This window comes from Ambystoma mexicanum, chromosome 10 (genome assembly GCF_040938575.1).
Source record: "Ambystoma mexicanum isolate Mex_15411 chromosome 10, UKY_AmexF1_1, whole genome shotgun sequence".
NCBI classification, from domain to species: Eukaryota; Metazoa; Chordata; class Amphibia; order Caudata; family Ambystomatidae; genus Ambystoma; species Ambystoma mexicanum.
The window spans coordinates 1,628,221,399-1,628,237,411 of record NC_090932.1 but is presented as its reverse complement, the minus strand read 5'-3'; the positions used below and the strand labels follow the sequence as shown (position 1 = coordinate 1,628,237,411).

At 50.5% G+C, this 16,013-nt stretch overlaps 1 protein-coding gene across 2 annotated transcripts in view; it reads left to right on the top strand.

The window, feature by feature from the left end:
- Positions 1–16,013, top strand: part of DGCR8 (DGCR8 microprocessor complex subunit) — a 690,818-nt gene that overhangs the window by 283,142 nt on the left and 391,663 nt on the right. The gene's annotated exons all lie outside the window — the stretch shown is intronic.

The following is a 16,013-nucleotide window of genomic DNA, read 5'->3' as shown; positions in this document are numbered from 1 at the left end:
ACAGGAGAAAGGAGCCATAGAAATGTACCTCTGGCACAGGTAAATGAGGTATTTATTCAGTGTACTTCCTTGTACCCAAAAAGGATCTAACCATGCGCCCTGTTTTAGATCTGCGCCCAGCGAACAAGTTTATAAAAGTTCTGCATGGTCACTCTACAGGAAGTAATTCCACTGCTATCACAGGGGGATTACATGGCAACACTGGACATGAAAGATGCATACTTTCATATTTCAATGTTGCTAATGCACAGAAAATACCTCAGATTTATGATACAGGACAAGCAGCAGTTCAAAGTACTACCTTTCGGCATAGCATCTGCACCAAGGGTATTTACAAAAGTACTAGCTGTGGCAGCAGCACATCTGCGCACGCAATCCATCCCGGTCTATCCATACCTCGATAACTCGCTCATAACAGTGGACTCTTACGAAACATGTCTGTCAATACCCAAAAGACGATGGATCTGTGATTCAGTCTGTAATTCTCCATCAACGAGAAGAAATCCAGCCTAGACCCCAGTCGGGTCAAACAGTTCCTAGGGGCTCTAATTCGAACAAAGGACGGCCTCGTCTTCCCCTCCGAGAGGGTCGAAAACATGTTTGATCCCTCAGTATGTAGCCAGTCTAGAGGTGACTGTACGCAAGGCTATACGACTGCTAGGAATGATGGCGTCATGCATCTATTTGGTTCCTCACGCGCGCATGCGCCCAATGCAAGAGTGGCTCAACAGCCAATGGTGTCAGGCCAGCGGACAGCGGGACGATCTAGTGGTCGTCTCGCCAGCCCTCGTTCTCTCACTGCAGTGGTAGTCGAGGGAGAACACCTTGAAAGGGAAATACTTTACCACCCGCTCTAACCACAGACGCATCTCTTACAGGGTGGGGAGCTCACCTGCTTCAACAAACAGCGCAGAGTTTGGTCGTCAGACGTAGCATCCAACCACATAAACCTGTTGGAACTGTTGGCAGTGTTCAAAACACTAAAAGCTTTCCAGACACAACTGCAGAGGAAGACGATACTGATCCTCACAGACAGCACCACGGCCATGTACTATCTGAGCAAACAAGGGGGCACTCATTTTCCAGGGCTGTCCAAACTGTCCCAGAACATTTGGAAGTGGGATCTCAAACGCAACAAGTTCCTGTTATCACATGTTCCAGGGGAACACAATCTTCTGGCAGACATACTCAGCAGAGACTTTCCATTGCCCAGGGAGAACGAATGGCAATTACACAAAGACCTATTCTCCAACTTTTTCGCAGAATGGGGCTTCCCAGAGGTAGATCTGTTCGCAATTCTGGAGAACGCTCAATGCCAAGATTACGCCTCCAGGTACCCCCAGAACCGTTCCAAGGGGAACGGTCTCTGGATAACATGGTCAGGTAAATATGTCTACGCCCCACCCCCCGACTTCCCTTCTCGACAAGATCGTGCTCAAGATGCACCAGGAACCAGTCACGATGATACTGGTGGCCCCCATGTGGCCCCGCCAACCCTGGTTCGCTCATCTGATGGAGATGTCACTATCTCCTCAGTCAAACTGCCTTGCCTGTACAACAAGAGGGGAGACGCTTCACCCATGCCCACAGACATGGAACTTGGCGACCTGGCTCCTGTGGTCAGTGTTTGGACACCTGCAACTCCCTCAGAGATGTATGGACATTCTCAGGGAAGCAAGAAAGCCGAACACCAGATACTGCTATTCCAGTAAATGGAAATGGTTTATCATCTGGTGCAACTCAAAGAGCATTAACCCTATTAACTGCTCTCCCACACACACTTTTATACTTAACTCATTTACTTGACTCAGGCCTTGTCTTCAACTTTATAAAGGTGCACCTAGCTGCACTTTCAGCCTACACTACATCACAACAGAAATTGTCATGGTGGAAGATATCGGTTTATTAAAGCTTTCATGGAGGGAGTGGAAAGAATTCACCCTCCCATTTCTAACCCAGCTCCCAGATGGGACCTAAACGTGGTGTTGACTAGGCTTATGGGGGATCCATTCGAGCCCATGCACAAGGCAAGTCTTAAAGACCTCACCCTTAAGGCTGCTTTTTTAATAGCTATTACCTCCATCAAGAGGGTAAGTGAACTACAAGCGCTCTCAATCATAGATCCCTTCCTAACAGTTCACAAAGACAAGGTGGTTCTGCGCTCTCACCCTAGATTTGCGCCTACATTAATTTCAAAGTGCCATGTGAACCAGTCAATAGAACTACCAATGTTCTTTCAAAATCCTTCAAGCCTGGGAGAAAGAACCCTGCACACACTAGATGTACGCAGAGCTGTCATGTTCTACATGGAAAGAACTCGACCACTTAGAAAGACTAATCAGTTTTTCGTTTCAGTGGCGGCAGGAAGAGAAGGAGACGCAGTCTCCAAATCCACTATCTCTAGGTGGATTGTCAAATGCATTCCACTCTGCTACACTCTTGCTAAGAGAGAACTGCCCTTCAAGCAGAGCAGAGAGCACATTCCACTCGCGGCACTGGGGCGTCCATAGTATTCATTGCAAATGTTCCCCTTGAATCTATTTGCAAAGCGGCAACCTGGAGTTCTGTACACAACTTTACAAAACACTGATTCTCAGTTGGGACAGGCAGTACTAAGACATCTTTTCACTACTGTTCCTTCTCACAACCCACCTACAACTCCGGGTACTGCTTGCTACTCTATACACAGCATGTGATTCTAAACGGATTAACAAACATCAGAAGACATGCTTTGCTTACCATAAAAGCATTTCTGATGGTTGTATCTGATTAGATTCACATGTGCCCACCGATCCTCCCTGCTCGGATGGAAGGAACATAGATGTCTTACCACTTTCTCTCTTTTCTGTACTCACGATAGTCACAAGGCTCCCTCTTGGCAGAAAAAATACAATCGGAGGGACCTCGACGCGTGAGGAATCTTGGGTACACTACACCTCACATAGGGATAGTGTTACGGGCAAGCCCATGTCGGCGTCCCCTTTCAATTCTCGAAAGACCAGATTCAATACTCTGCGGTTACCACTGGATGTCGGACTATATGCACAGCATGTGAATTTAAGCAGATACAACCAACAGAAATGCTTTTAGGGTAAGTAATGCATGTCTTACTTAAGGGTACTTAAGGATACAGAAAAATAATCTGAGGATCCTTGGGGTCCCCAGCAACACTGCCCATAAAGAGCTGTTTGCTACAGTAGTAAAAACACAGATGCCTTTAAGAGCTATGTAGCAGACGGACTCCATAGTACAAGTGGAATATAAAGAATTCCACAAGACAGAGCCCACAAGAATAAATGAGTGAAAAAAGGCTCCACCCATTCAGGATTGAAAGAAAAGGTCCAGAAATCCAGAAAAAAGTGCTGGGGAGGTCTCGCTGGGAGAGGCGATGAAGCATAAAAATTATCAATCTCCCTAACAGTGACTCTAATAGATATATAGATGTATAGATTTCTGAGACTTGTGGATCTGCTTACAATCGCATGTTTTGCATAGGCAGACATCTAGGGCAAGTCGCGGAGTATTGCACATGTTTTCGAAGTTTGAAAAGTGACGTCGACAGGGTGTGACTTGTAATACATTCCTAGTGTGACTTACCATGTACCCATGGTCCCTCCGATTTATTTCCTCAATCGTGGCAAGTTTTTTCTTTTTTTTTTTTTTTTAACTTTGTTTATTTTAAATCAAGGCAGAATGATAAGTACAGACATTATATGCAGTGGTTATATAGGCATGTTGAACCCCAGTCCTTTATTCCCCCTGCGTCTTCTCCCTCCTCCCTCCCCCTGGTCCATCCGTCCCATAGGCGGGCTCCTCCCTCCCGGGCAATCCGGATTGAGCTTCAGCGACTATGTGTCTTCCTCCAGGCTCTCCTGGTTTTTTAAGATCCAGTGGGCCCTGGTGGGTTTGTAGGTCAGGGAAGCGCTGGTTTAATTCCAGCACTGGGGCCCAGATGTTCTGGAAACGATGTAGAGTTCCCGCTTGTGCTGCCGTCACCTTCTCCGCTATCAGAATGTCCCAAAGTTTGGTCCACCATTGGGCTATGTGGGGGCCTTCCGGGGTTTTCCAGGTTCGGGCCACCACCGTTTTCCCTGCTAGTAGGTAGTGAGTTGGTAGTTTCGCTCTGGGTCCGGAGCGCGGGTAGGTCCCGGGGATTGGAGCACCCAGCAAAATCGGTTCTGGTTCCAAGGGAATCGTCGTTCCGGTAATTTGTGAGATGGACCCTAGGCAAGCTTTCCAGAATGGTTGGATCTTTGGGCAGTCCCACCACATGTGGAAGAAGGAGCCTGGGTGGCCGCATCTTCTCCAGCAAGAGTGGTCCACCTGGGGGTTCATATGGTGAAGTCTGAGGGGCGAATAGTACCACCGCAGCGTGATCTTATACGCACATTCCCTATTGGTGATGCAGGTGGACGAGGTATGTGTTCTGGTCCATATGTCAACCCAGGTTTGATCCTCTATCGGGTGACCCAGGTCCGCTTCCCATTGGGCCATGCAGCGGGTTCTTGTGGTCAGGAAGTCGCTTAGAAAGCGTCTGTACAGGGTGGATACTCTGCCGCGGGTTGGAAGGTCTCCCAGGGTGAGTTCTAAGGCAGTAGGAGGGCGTGTTGCTGCTTGCAAGGTTTGGGGATGCAAGCACCAGTGGCGTAGTTGGATATATGTGAATCTATCCCGTTCCTGGAGTTGGAACTTCTCCTTGCATTGGGCGAATGTGAGAGGTCTCTCCCCCGTATACAGCTGGTCTATGGTCTCCAGCCCACCTTTGATCCAGTTGGGAAAATTGCGAGGATTCGTACCCGGTGTGAGCATTGGGTTATGAAAGACCGGGGAACGTGGGCTCAGTCCTCTTGGCACTCCCTTTCGTTTTAGCGCCCAGTCCCAAGTGCTAAGGGTGTGTTTAGTTGATAACAGGAGCTCTCCCCAATGGGTCCTGAGGGGGGGCGGGATGTGTGGTAGAAATCGCAGGGGTAGGGGTGTCCGTGATTGTTCCAGCTCCACCCATCTGGGGCGGTTTGTCATAATTTGCCAGGCCTGGATCTGGGCCAGTTGGGCTGCCACTCTGTAGGCCTGTAGGTCTGGGACCCCCAGCCCTCCCAATTTGGAACTCCCCAGCATAGTTCTGAGAGGGATTCTCGCTTTCTTACCTCTCCAGATAAAGTTCAGCATTTTCCTCTGGATCCCTCGGAGAGTTGGCGTGGGGATTGCCACTGGTAGTGAGGCGCATGTGTATAGGAATCTCGGAAGGAGGTTCATCTTGCATGCAGTGATGCGCCCGAGCAGTGAGATCTCTTGAGTCTCCCAGCGCTTCAAGTCGCCTTCCAGTTCTTTGAAGAGTCGGGGAAAGTTGGCTTTGTAGGTCTCCCTTGGGTCAGCCGGGATGTAGACCCCTAAATAGGGGATGGCGCTCTTTTTCCATGTTATTGGGCACATCTTAGTCAATGGTTCTCGTTCTGCTGGGGTGAGGCCAATACCCAAGGCGGATGATTTATCGAAGTTTATGGTGAGGCCTGAGACTTCGCCGTAGCTGGTGATTTCGCTTATCGCGTGTTCGAGGGATGAGTGGGCCTCCGATATCGTGAGCAAAATGTCATCCGCGTATAGGGCAAGTTTATGGTGCGTGGGGCCACTTTGTATGCCCTTGATTTGGTCATTCCGCCTAAATTTTTGTGCAAAGGGCGCCATGGTGAGTGCAAAGAGCAAGGGCGACAGTGGACAGCCTTGCCGGGTTCCGCATGATAAGGGGATTGGGGCCGAGTTGTGGCCGTTGATCCTCAGGCTTGTTTTAGGGCAATCATAGTTAGCTAGAACCATCGTTTGGAAAGCTGGTCCGAAGCTGAAGGCCCCGAGGGTGTGTCTCATAAATGTCCAATCCACCCTATCAAACGTCTTAGCTGCGTCGAGAGCCACCAGGACTAGTTTTTGGGCGTTCCAGGAGGCGAGGTCCACCAGGTTCAGGGTTCTCCGGATGTTGTCACCTGCTGTCCGGTGTAGGATAAAACCTGCCTGGTAGGGGTGGATGATCTTCGGCAAGATGCGATTCAAACGGGTTGCTAGAATTTTTGAGTATATGTTTGCATCGATATTTAAGAGTGTGATTGGTCTGGGCAAGTTTTTTCTTGAAGTCCGTAGCTGTGCGCTACTTTACAGTTACATTTCTACAAACATTTCTCTTGTTTGCGTTTCGCAATAATTCGATGGCTGATACCCGGAACCTCCGAACCAGATGTCTACTCCGCCAACGGGCTTCGGCCTACACCCGACTTTGGCCAAACCAGTACGCAGAGTGTGGGGACTGAAGAGAATGCATACCCCTATTCCCTACCCCTACTACTTTCGTCTTGCCACCTCTGTCCATCCTCCATTATGGGGAGAACTCCCTTTGTTTTGCCCAAGTGCAACAGGAAATTCCAGTGGGTAGACAAACATAGAGTTTGTAACCACTGCCTTCCTCGTGATCATCTCGAGTCCTGTTGTGCCGTTTGTAAGCTCTTTAGGGCCAAGAACCTAAAGGAGCACAGAACCAAAAGGTGGGCGGCATATGCCATTTCGGCTGAGTCCAAGACCACCGCTAGGATCTTTGAGTCAGACCCAGAAGGCCTAGGCAGCACAGATGACTCAGCGCTTGAAGACACTATTGCGGAACCCTCCAGTTCCCACAAACCTGTCCCCAGCCTCAATGGGCAGACGCAGCGCTATAAAGATTGCCCACGCTTACAGCTCAGGAAGTTTTCATTCTATTAAAGACAAGGTCAGCATTATGCTGTAACTTTCTTTAATACTGCCATACCAGCACTTTAAAACTTCAACTTGAACTTCACTTTCAGTATTTTTACTGCATGTTCTCGGAAAAAACAAAATGAAATCACCAAGTTCAAAGTTCTAAAGTCAACAAAAAATTCCAGTCATGTAGCACAGGGACTACGACCCCCATCATCCTTAGGGCCTTAGTAGTCCTGACCTTCTCCTCTCCACCTATCAGTGTCCTGCCTGGGGTATAACCACTCTCGGCCCCAGGTTGCTTCCTCTTTCTTTGCCATTAATGCTCTTGATCCATAATGTAAACAGTTCTTGTTAACAAAAGAACTCCATTATGGATCTGTGAACTGCTCCGCAGCCGGGAAAAACTCATTGGTCCAACGGGGACAACTTACGACCACACATTCTTTTCTTCTCTTTATCACTCTGGCCGCTTTCTGGTAATCTCCTGCAAGAAATAGTGAAGGAAGAATGAGGGTGGGAATGCGCTAAAGCTTGCACATAATACCTTACAAGTTCAATCAAACTTTTGCCATTCTGGGTGGGATATAATGCTCACCTCCTTGTCTTTAATAGAATGAAGACTTCCTGAGCTGTAAGCGTGGGCAATCTTTATTCTATGACGGGACAGGAGGCTCGCATTATGCTTGTTCAAAGTTTGCTACCACCCTATTAGTTATATCTGACACTGGCTTGAAATCGAATGTCTTAAAGGTTGACTTAGATGACCAATCTGTTGATTTCATTGTCTTCAAGTGAAACGCCTGCTGCAAACGCCCTAGAAGCCATTGCTCCCCTAGCGTAAAGCTCCCCAAACGAGGATGTCTATCCCCGCCCATTGCATCACTTCCCTCGGCCATCTAGCAATAGTCGCTGTTGCTGCTGCATGAGGCCTTCGAGGGGATTGGGTCCTCCGACGTATTCCATATCTATGACATATAATCACCACAGCTGTGCTGCTTCGGAAAATCTTCGGCGTCTGCGTCCTTCGACGTCGATACACCGCCCTCGAGGACCTCCGCCGATGTCACTGGATGTTATAAGTAGGACGCACGACGCCCGTAGCCTCAGTTCTGTTTTTTCCGCGAACGTGCTCGCTTCGGAGATCTTGGCGGGCCTCGACTCTTTGGAGTTTATGTTCTTTCTCGGTTCTTCGAACCTGTTCGTATTGTGAAGTATATTCTTCGTGAAGATGTCTACCTCGTCTTCCACCCCGCGTCCGGGCTTTAAGAAGTGCGGGGACTGTGGGTCCAAGATGTCGGTGACGGACTCGCACGACGCCTGCCTCTGGGGCCTCGGGGAGGCCCATGACACGGATGACTGTCGACTGTCAGTCGCTCATGTCCAAAGCCTTGCAGGAGCACAAGAAGTTGTTGTCGGTAGGTAAGGTGTCCAAGCCACAGAAGTCGAGGTCTGCGGGGCTTTTCGACGGACGATTCGAGGGGCGACTCTCTGCATCGTCGTCGGAAGTCCAGTGGGAGTCGGTCCCGTCACTCCTCTGCCTCTTGGAGGCACGCCCAGAAGCGCCATCATCGGTCGCCTTCCCCGTCCTTATCCGAGGACCCCGCCTGCCGGCGCGTCGCTTATCCCACCAAGCATGCGATGCTGGAGGAATGGGCTTCCTTCGGTAAGAACATGTTAGCGATTCTCGAATCGCAGGGCACTGGTCTGTCCGCGCCTCGGAGTGGGGTTGGTCGTGATCGGTCGAGAGACACAGCTCGCACGCCTTCGGGCTCGGGTGGTCTGCACGATTCGCGGGAGAGGTCCCGCTCGGACAAGGGGAATCGTTCTCGTCATGCCCGTTCCAGGTCCCGGTCCCGGTCCTCGACGCGTGTTAGGCAGAAACCTGTGCAGTTCCCTTAGGGACCACTGCAAAAATTTTAAGACTACAGGAGTAAGCAGTAAACCCAATTGGTAGCAGTCTGCACCAAGCAGATTTACCTGGTAGCTGTGGCTGAGCAGTCAGACTTCTCTCGAGAAGAGTTAGGCAGTATATAGAGTATACACAATAGGGCCAAAGACACAGTAGAAAAAGCAAACACTGACCAGAGCTTTGGTATAAAAGTATATAATTATTTATTTAAAAACACACTTATGAAAATACACTGGCACTAATATATCAAGCAAGTTCAAACAGTCACTATAAGTATATACACCTCCCCAGTTAATTATTTGACAAGTCTAGGTTAAGACACCACTTATTTAGCAAAACAGAGGTGAGCGCGTAACCGTAGATGGCACGCCAATAATTCGTTTAAAAAGGGAGAGAAAAGGCAGAGTAGGAAAATAACACAGTACCAGCACTTTTAAGAAACCACAGCAAGTCAAGAAAGGCAGGGTCTACTGTAGAGCAAAGAGTTCATAGGCCAGGCCCACTCTTGGAGAGAGCAAGGCGGAATGTGCCCAAGATCACACAGTGGAAATGCACTCAAAGTCTTTGCAGAAAAGTCAAGAGGTTGGACCAGTTCAGGAAGGCAAAGTTAGCAGGTCTGAGGTCAACCCAGATAGAAAGTCAAGGATTTACGGGACACCTTGGACAATCTGTTGCAAGGGAGACCAGGTGGGACACAGTACCTGAAATGGTGAGAAAGCTCCAACGGTGGCAGTTGTTCCTGGCAGCGGGTGCAAGTCGTGGCTTCAACTAGAGGAAGAGAGGATCTCAACGAGGAAGAAAGCTGGAGGTCGTTGCACTGCCAGGGAAGAAACCAGCCGCAGAGTTTCCCGGTTAAAAGGTACGACCCTTTATTCGCGGTAGTGGTGAAGCGTGGCTATCCGGCCGCCGGGGTGCTTGGCACGGGCGATTCGACCATGAGACGATCCAGGAAGGCGAAAAAGACGAACTGGTTGGTCCCACCAGCACAAAGGGAAGAAGACTCTCCTGGAAGATCTCCTCTGTTGTCGGGGAAGTGGTGAGTTCGTACAGCAGGGCTCCACCAGTGGGGTCGTCGTCGTAGATGGCTCAGCTTCTCCCCTCTTCGGATTCTTTAGGTCCTGTGGCGACTTCTGAAGTTCCAGTCCCCAAAGCCCTGCTTTTATGCAGAACAAACCCCATTCAACAGCCTAGCTGTCACTCAAACATGCTAAGTGGTGAGCCGGGCGGCTCACCATTGGGCCAATAACACAAGAGTGCGACTTGAGTTGCCAAGGCAACTCAGTCCAGGGTGCCTAATCCCCCTCCCACACATCCTGTAGACCCCAGACAGAGTGGCACCATTTGGAGGGCTTCTGTGGAGAAGCCCACCAAAAAGTGGAACAAAGGGCTCGACTTGGGTTAGAGTTTCAGAGGCGAACACAAACTCCATTTCAAAACAGAGTCCTGGCAAAAAGACCCAACCGAGGAATAAATATTAAATAAATAACCCGGCGATATCTTTAACATTGCACCAAAAAGTGGTGCGTTTAAAATGAATGGGGAAATCCCATAGGAAATATTACGGTGGAATATTTCGCGTGGTATCCACTGCCACCAGCCAGAAACTCGACAAGGGGGGACTGGACAGTGCCCCCTTTTAAAACAGACCCAGGGGCAATCAAATTACCCCTACCAGTACTTCCACAATATCATGGTTTGTACTGGTTCTGTTCACAATTTGAGACTAGTAAAGCCAATGGTAACTTTACATGCCCTGGGAGACAGTAGTCAGTCCCAGGGAATGGAGTCTATGTTTGGGGGTCACTATGACACCCCTGTGTTACTGCACTGAGGGTGCTGTGCAACACACATACCAAAAACACATGAAGCCCTATGTAGTGAAAGCCCCCATCGCCCATAAAACACATTTACAGTCAGAGGACATACTCAAATCATGTCTAAGAGTGGGAGGAAAAGAGTCTCACTCTTAGCAGGAGAAACAAATAAACACCAAAAATCCAGCAGAGCTGCTGGGGGACTAACGTGCCCGAGACCGTGTGCACCTGTGGTGTCTTCGAGGAAGACGTCGACGCCGAGGTCGTCGATGGACTCTTTCGAGGCCCCGCCTCCGTAGAAGTCGTTGGCGCCCAGGCTGTCGAGGGACACGCTCGGGGCTCCGGCCTCGAGGTCTGTGTCGACGCCGCGTTCGGCGTCAACACCGATTCACTTGACGCCTTTCGAGGCTGTTTTGACAGGGTTACCCCGGGGCTTGGTGGAACCCCTAGTAAGGCTCTGGCCAAGGTCAAATTCTGTGCCTTCTTACCGCCATCTTGAGTTTATTTCAGAGGTGGATGAGGGCTCTGATGATGGCATGGTTCCTGATATGGTGCCAGACGAGATTCTCTCGGGCCATAGCCAAATTGAGGACCTGAGGCAGTCCCTGCACGATGCCAGTGGGCTGGACACCTCTCCAGAGGTGGAGTTTTGTAGGCCTGAGCCTGGCACTCATGCCAACTCCTCGTATCAGCGCCTTATGTCTAGGGTCACTGAGTACTTGGGGTGGTCTGCTCCCCCAGGGGATTTTCTTCAGGATGACCTTACGGATATCCTCAACCAAGGTCCACCAACTGACCCGGTACTGCCGTTCCATATGGCTCTACAGAGCAGAGGAGTCTCCCGGCAGTGGGAAAGTCTTTGCTGCGAAAATACCGCCCAGCCAGTAGCGACCCCTGCAACTTGACCAAGCACCCCACTCTGGAGAATTTGGTGGTGCAGGCGGCTACAGCCCCGGCAAAGCAGGCGTCGTATCCTACCACCCCTCCTGATAGGGACGACAAGCGTTTTGACGGCTGGGCGAAAAAGTGTTTTCTTCAGGGGGTATGGCGCTTCAGGCGGCCAACTCTGTATGTGCCTTGTCATGTTTCACGCACACTCTGTGGAACTGTTTCCTTAGCGGCTGAACATATTCCCGAAGGGGACGAATTGGATGGTTTCCTTGCCATGGTTCAGGATGGCAATGATGCCATGTGTGAGGCCGATCAGTCGGGTTTGGACATGGCAGATTGCGTCAGCCGGTCAATGGCGGCGAGCACCGTAATACACAGGTTTGCGTGGTTGCGGAAGTCGGGGTTTGCTCCTGATGTGCAGGCCTGGCACCTCAACATGCCTTTTGACAGGGAACATCTTTTTGGCAGCAAGGCTGACAAGAGCCTTGAGGTTGCAGAACTCAAAAGCTGCAGCAAAGTCGTTGGGAGCTGCAGTTCGCCAACCTCCACCTTTTCCTCCTAGGGGACAGCAATGGAGGGGAGGTTCCTTTTGTTATTACTCATCCTTTAAGGCGAGAGGAGCTCCCAGTCAAAGGGGCCACCGTAGGAGTGCCAGAGGTGGTAAACAAGGTACACGAGGTGGCAAGGCCACTCGGGCTGTTGCCTCTTTGCCTTCAGGCAACGCCGCAGCCGCTTCAGCTCAGTCATGAGGCCATGTCCCATTGTTCACCGGTTGGGGGAAGGCTGGCGCAGCATTTTATAGAGTGGCGCGCCATTACTTCAGATGTGTGGGTTCTGGAGATCATAACCCACGGCTACTGTCTTCCTTTCCGGCAGCGGCCTCGAGATAATCGACCGGGGAATCTCTGAGGAGTCTGTATCCGCTCCTTGCGCAGGAAATTCAATCCCTGCTGGAGAAAGGTGCCATAGATCTGGATCCTGTAGCGGAGAGGAACAAGGGATGGTATTCCCCTTATTTTTTGTTTTCCAAGAAAGACAGCGGGTTGAGACCCATCATGGACTTGTGCAGTTTGAACAAACTCCTCAGGAAGGACAAGTTCAAGATGGTTACTCTCTCTAGTCCTCCAGGCCCTTCAACTTCAGGACTGGTTGATGTCTCTCGACCTCAAAGACGCTTATTTTCATGTGCCGATACTACCAAAGCACAAGAAGTACCTGAGGTTCGTGGTTGGCGACTCGCACTTTCAGTTTCAGGTCCTGCCGTTCGGATTGACCTCCGCCCGAGGGTCTTCACCAAGCTCATGGTAGTGGTGGCAGCGCACCTCAGGAAAGGGGGATTCACGTCTACCCCTACCTGAACGATTGGTTGATCAGGGCGTGCTCTCCCGAGCAAGTCCTGGATCATCTGTCCGTCACCTGCCACTCCCTCCACAAGCTGGGCTTCTCCCTCAACTTAAAGAAGTCCCATTTGACGCCAACTCAGAGGCTCCAGTACATCGGAGCAGTGCTCGACACGTCCATGGGTCAGTGTTTTCCTCCCCAGGTGAGGGCTCATCACATTCAGCAGATGGTGCACAAGTTTCAGCTTGCCCAGAGTCTCCCAGCGTCCGAGTTCTTGAGATTGCTCGGCCTCCTGGCCTCCTGGCATCCTGCATTCTTCTGGTGCCAGAGGCCAGGTTGCAGATGAGATCTTTGCAATGGGCACTCAAGCTCGAGTGGTCTCAGTTCTCCGGCAGGTTGTCGGACCCTGTTTGGGTGCCGTCCTCGGTCGCCCAGGACCTTCTGTGGTGGGCCGTCGAAGACCATCTGATGAAGGGGGCTCCATTTTGGCTACCCTGGCCGGAGGTGACGATCGTGACGGACGCATCCCTCGCGGGATGGGGAGCTCATGCCAACGAGTTGACAGTCAGCAGTCGTTGGTCTCCGTCGGAGTCCAGACTCCATATCAATCTGTTGGAGGTGAGGGCCGTCAGGCTAGCCCTGAAGGCTTTTCTGCCGACTGTGCGAGGGAGGAATGTCCTGATCCTGACGGACAACACGGTGGCCATGCACTACCTCAACAAAAAGGGGGGGGCAAGGTCACTTCCTCTGTGCAGGGAGGCAATGCAGCTCTGGTTCTGGGCAATCCAGCAGGAAGTTTCGATCTCGGCAGTTCATCTGGCCGGAGACGAAAACGAGACGCGGACGCTCTGAGCAGGCAGAGCGCGATCTCTCACGAGTGGGAGTTGGCTCAGGAGATTCTCCTGGAGATCTTCGCCCTTTGGGGGACCCCTCAATTGGATCTCTTCGCCTCCAGTGTCAATCGGAAGTGCAAGAGGTTCTGCTTGTGGGAATTTCCTCCAAAAGGAGCCTTAGGAGACGCGTTTGTGGTGGAGTGGTCATTCCCACTGCTGTATGCGTTTCCTCCAGTCCCCGTCATCCCTCAAGTACTGCGGAGGTTCGGTTCCTGGATTATCCTCATTGCTCCGGCGTGGGCCCGGAGGACGTGGTACCCGGACCTTCACGACTTGTCCATCTGCCCTCCACGTCGTCTTCCCTACCGAGACGATCTGCTCTCACAGGAGGTGGGTCAGGTTCTCCATCCAGAGGTCAGATCCCTCAACCTTCACGCTTGGTTTCTGAAAGGTTGAGGTATACGGATTGGGACTTCCTTGAAGACGTGATGGAGGTGTTGCTCTTGGCCAGACGGCCAGCAACAAAGTCCCTGTACCGTTGCCGTAAGTTCTGCTACTGGTGCAGGGTTAAGAATGTGGATCCTTTTGCATGTGACATTCCCATGGTTCTGTCTTTATTGCTTTCTTTGGCCCACAGGGGCTTGCAGGTGGGTACCGTTAAAGGTTACCTGGCGGCGCTGTCCATACATAAGCGCTCGTCTGAAGAGTGTTCCTATTTTAAAATTCCTTTAATTTTTCAGTTTCTGAAAGGGCTCACTAATGTGTTCCCTCCGTCACCTTTCCAGGTGCCCGGTTGGCATTTGAACCTTGTTCTCAAGTTTCTGATGGGTGCTCCGCTTGAGCCTTTGCATCCATGCCCTTTGAGACTGTTAACTCTTAAAACTGTATTTTTGGTTGCAGTCACTTCCGCTCGCAGAGTGAGTGAGTTACAGGCACTTTCAGTTAAGCCACCCTTCACTCTGTTTCATAAAGACAGGGTTGTCCTTAAAGAGTTCATCTTTCCTTTCTTCCGAAGGTGGTGTCGGAATTTCATTTAGGACAGAAGGTTGTTCTTCCGGCGTTTTATCCTCCTCCACATCCTGTTAAGGAAGAGGAGAGGCTCCATAGGCTTGATCCTAGGAGAGCGTTAAGCTTTTATATTTCACGCATGTCCCGGGTCAGAGTGGACGATCAACTCTTCATTGGTGACGCTGGAAAGCGTTTTGGACAGGCTGTGACGAAACAGACTTTCTCGGTGGATTATTCTGGCTATTTCTGAGTATTACCGCTTGGCTGGTAAGAACCCACCGGTCGGCTTGCGGGCCCATTCTGCCAGGGGTATGGCTGCCTCTACTGGCCTACAGAGGGTTGTTCCTATTCGTAACATCTGTGATGCAGCCACCTGGGCTTCGGTACATACTTTTGTACTTCACTACTCCCTCGATTCCATCCGTGGGCAGGATCTGGCCTTTGGCAAGGCGGTCCTATACTCTGCAATTTGATTGGGCATTTAAATTTCTGTTTTCTAAATTCTTTTCCCACCTCCTTGCATTGGTACTGCTTTGGGAGTCTGTCATTGATATGGAATACATCGGAGGACCCAATCCCCTCGAAGAACAAGTTACTCTCTTACCTGGTAACGTTCTTTCGATGGGATGGTCCGACGATTGCAGCTTACGTTTCTGCAAGGCTGTGTGTGTCAGACTGGCAGAAAACTGGTGCCACACGTTCTGGGAAAAAACTACAACTGAGGCTACGGGCACCGTGCATCCTACTTATAACATCCAGTGACGTCGGCCGTCGGAAGAGGATCTCGAGGGCGGCATATCGACGCAGGACGCAGACGCTGAAGATTTTCCGAAGCAGCACAGCTGTGGTGATTATGTGTCATAGATATGGAATACGTCGGAGGACCATCCCATCGAAAGAACGTTACCAGGTAAGAGAGTAACTTGTTCTTCTGTGCACTATTAGCAACTGGGTCACCCCGCGCGGTCTAAGCTGGGCTGTTGCTACTTGATAATCGTAAATGTATTGCGCCACGCACAATTTCCTCTTTTCTGTGAAGTAGGTGTACGAAATAACTCTGGATTCAGTCTTTGTTCTTTTAGCAACAGTAAACGCTACTCCCTCTTGGTAGCAGATCTTTCTATCCATCTCCAGGTCCTTCGCGTCTGACACTCTCCGACCCGTTGCTAGATATAATAGCATCGCTAACCTTCTTGACAGTTGTGATTGGGATAAATTCTCATTCTCTGGCCATCTAAGGAATAGGTGAAAAACATCTGACATCCCACAAAAGCGTGTACTTTGGTTCTGGCGTTCTTTTCAACTTAATGCCCTTGAGGAGTTGCAGGACTGCCGGGTGCTCCCCGATAACACTTCCTTCAACTTTGTTGTGGCCAGCTGAAATTGCTGATCTGTAGACTCCTACCGTTCTATAAGCACAACCTTCCTGAAACTTCGATGCTAGGAAATTAAGGACCTGCACTACAGGGGCTGAAATGGGATCCAAACTGTGTTCTG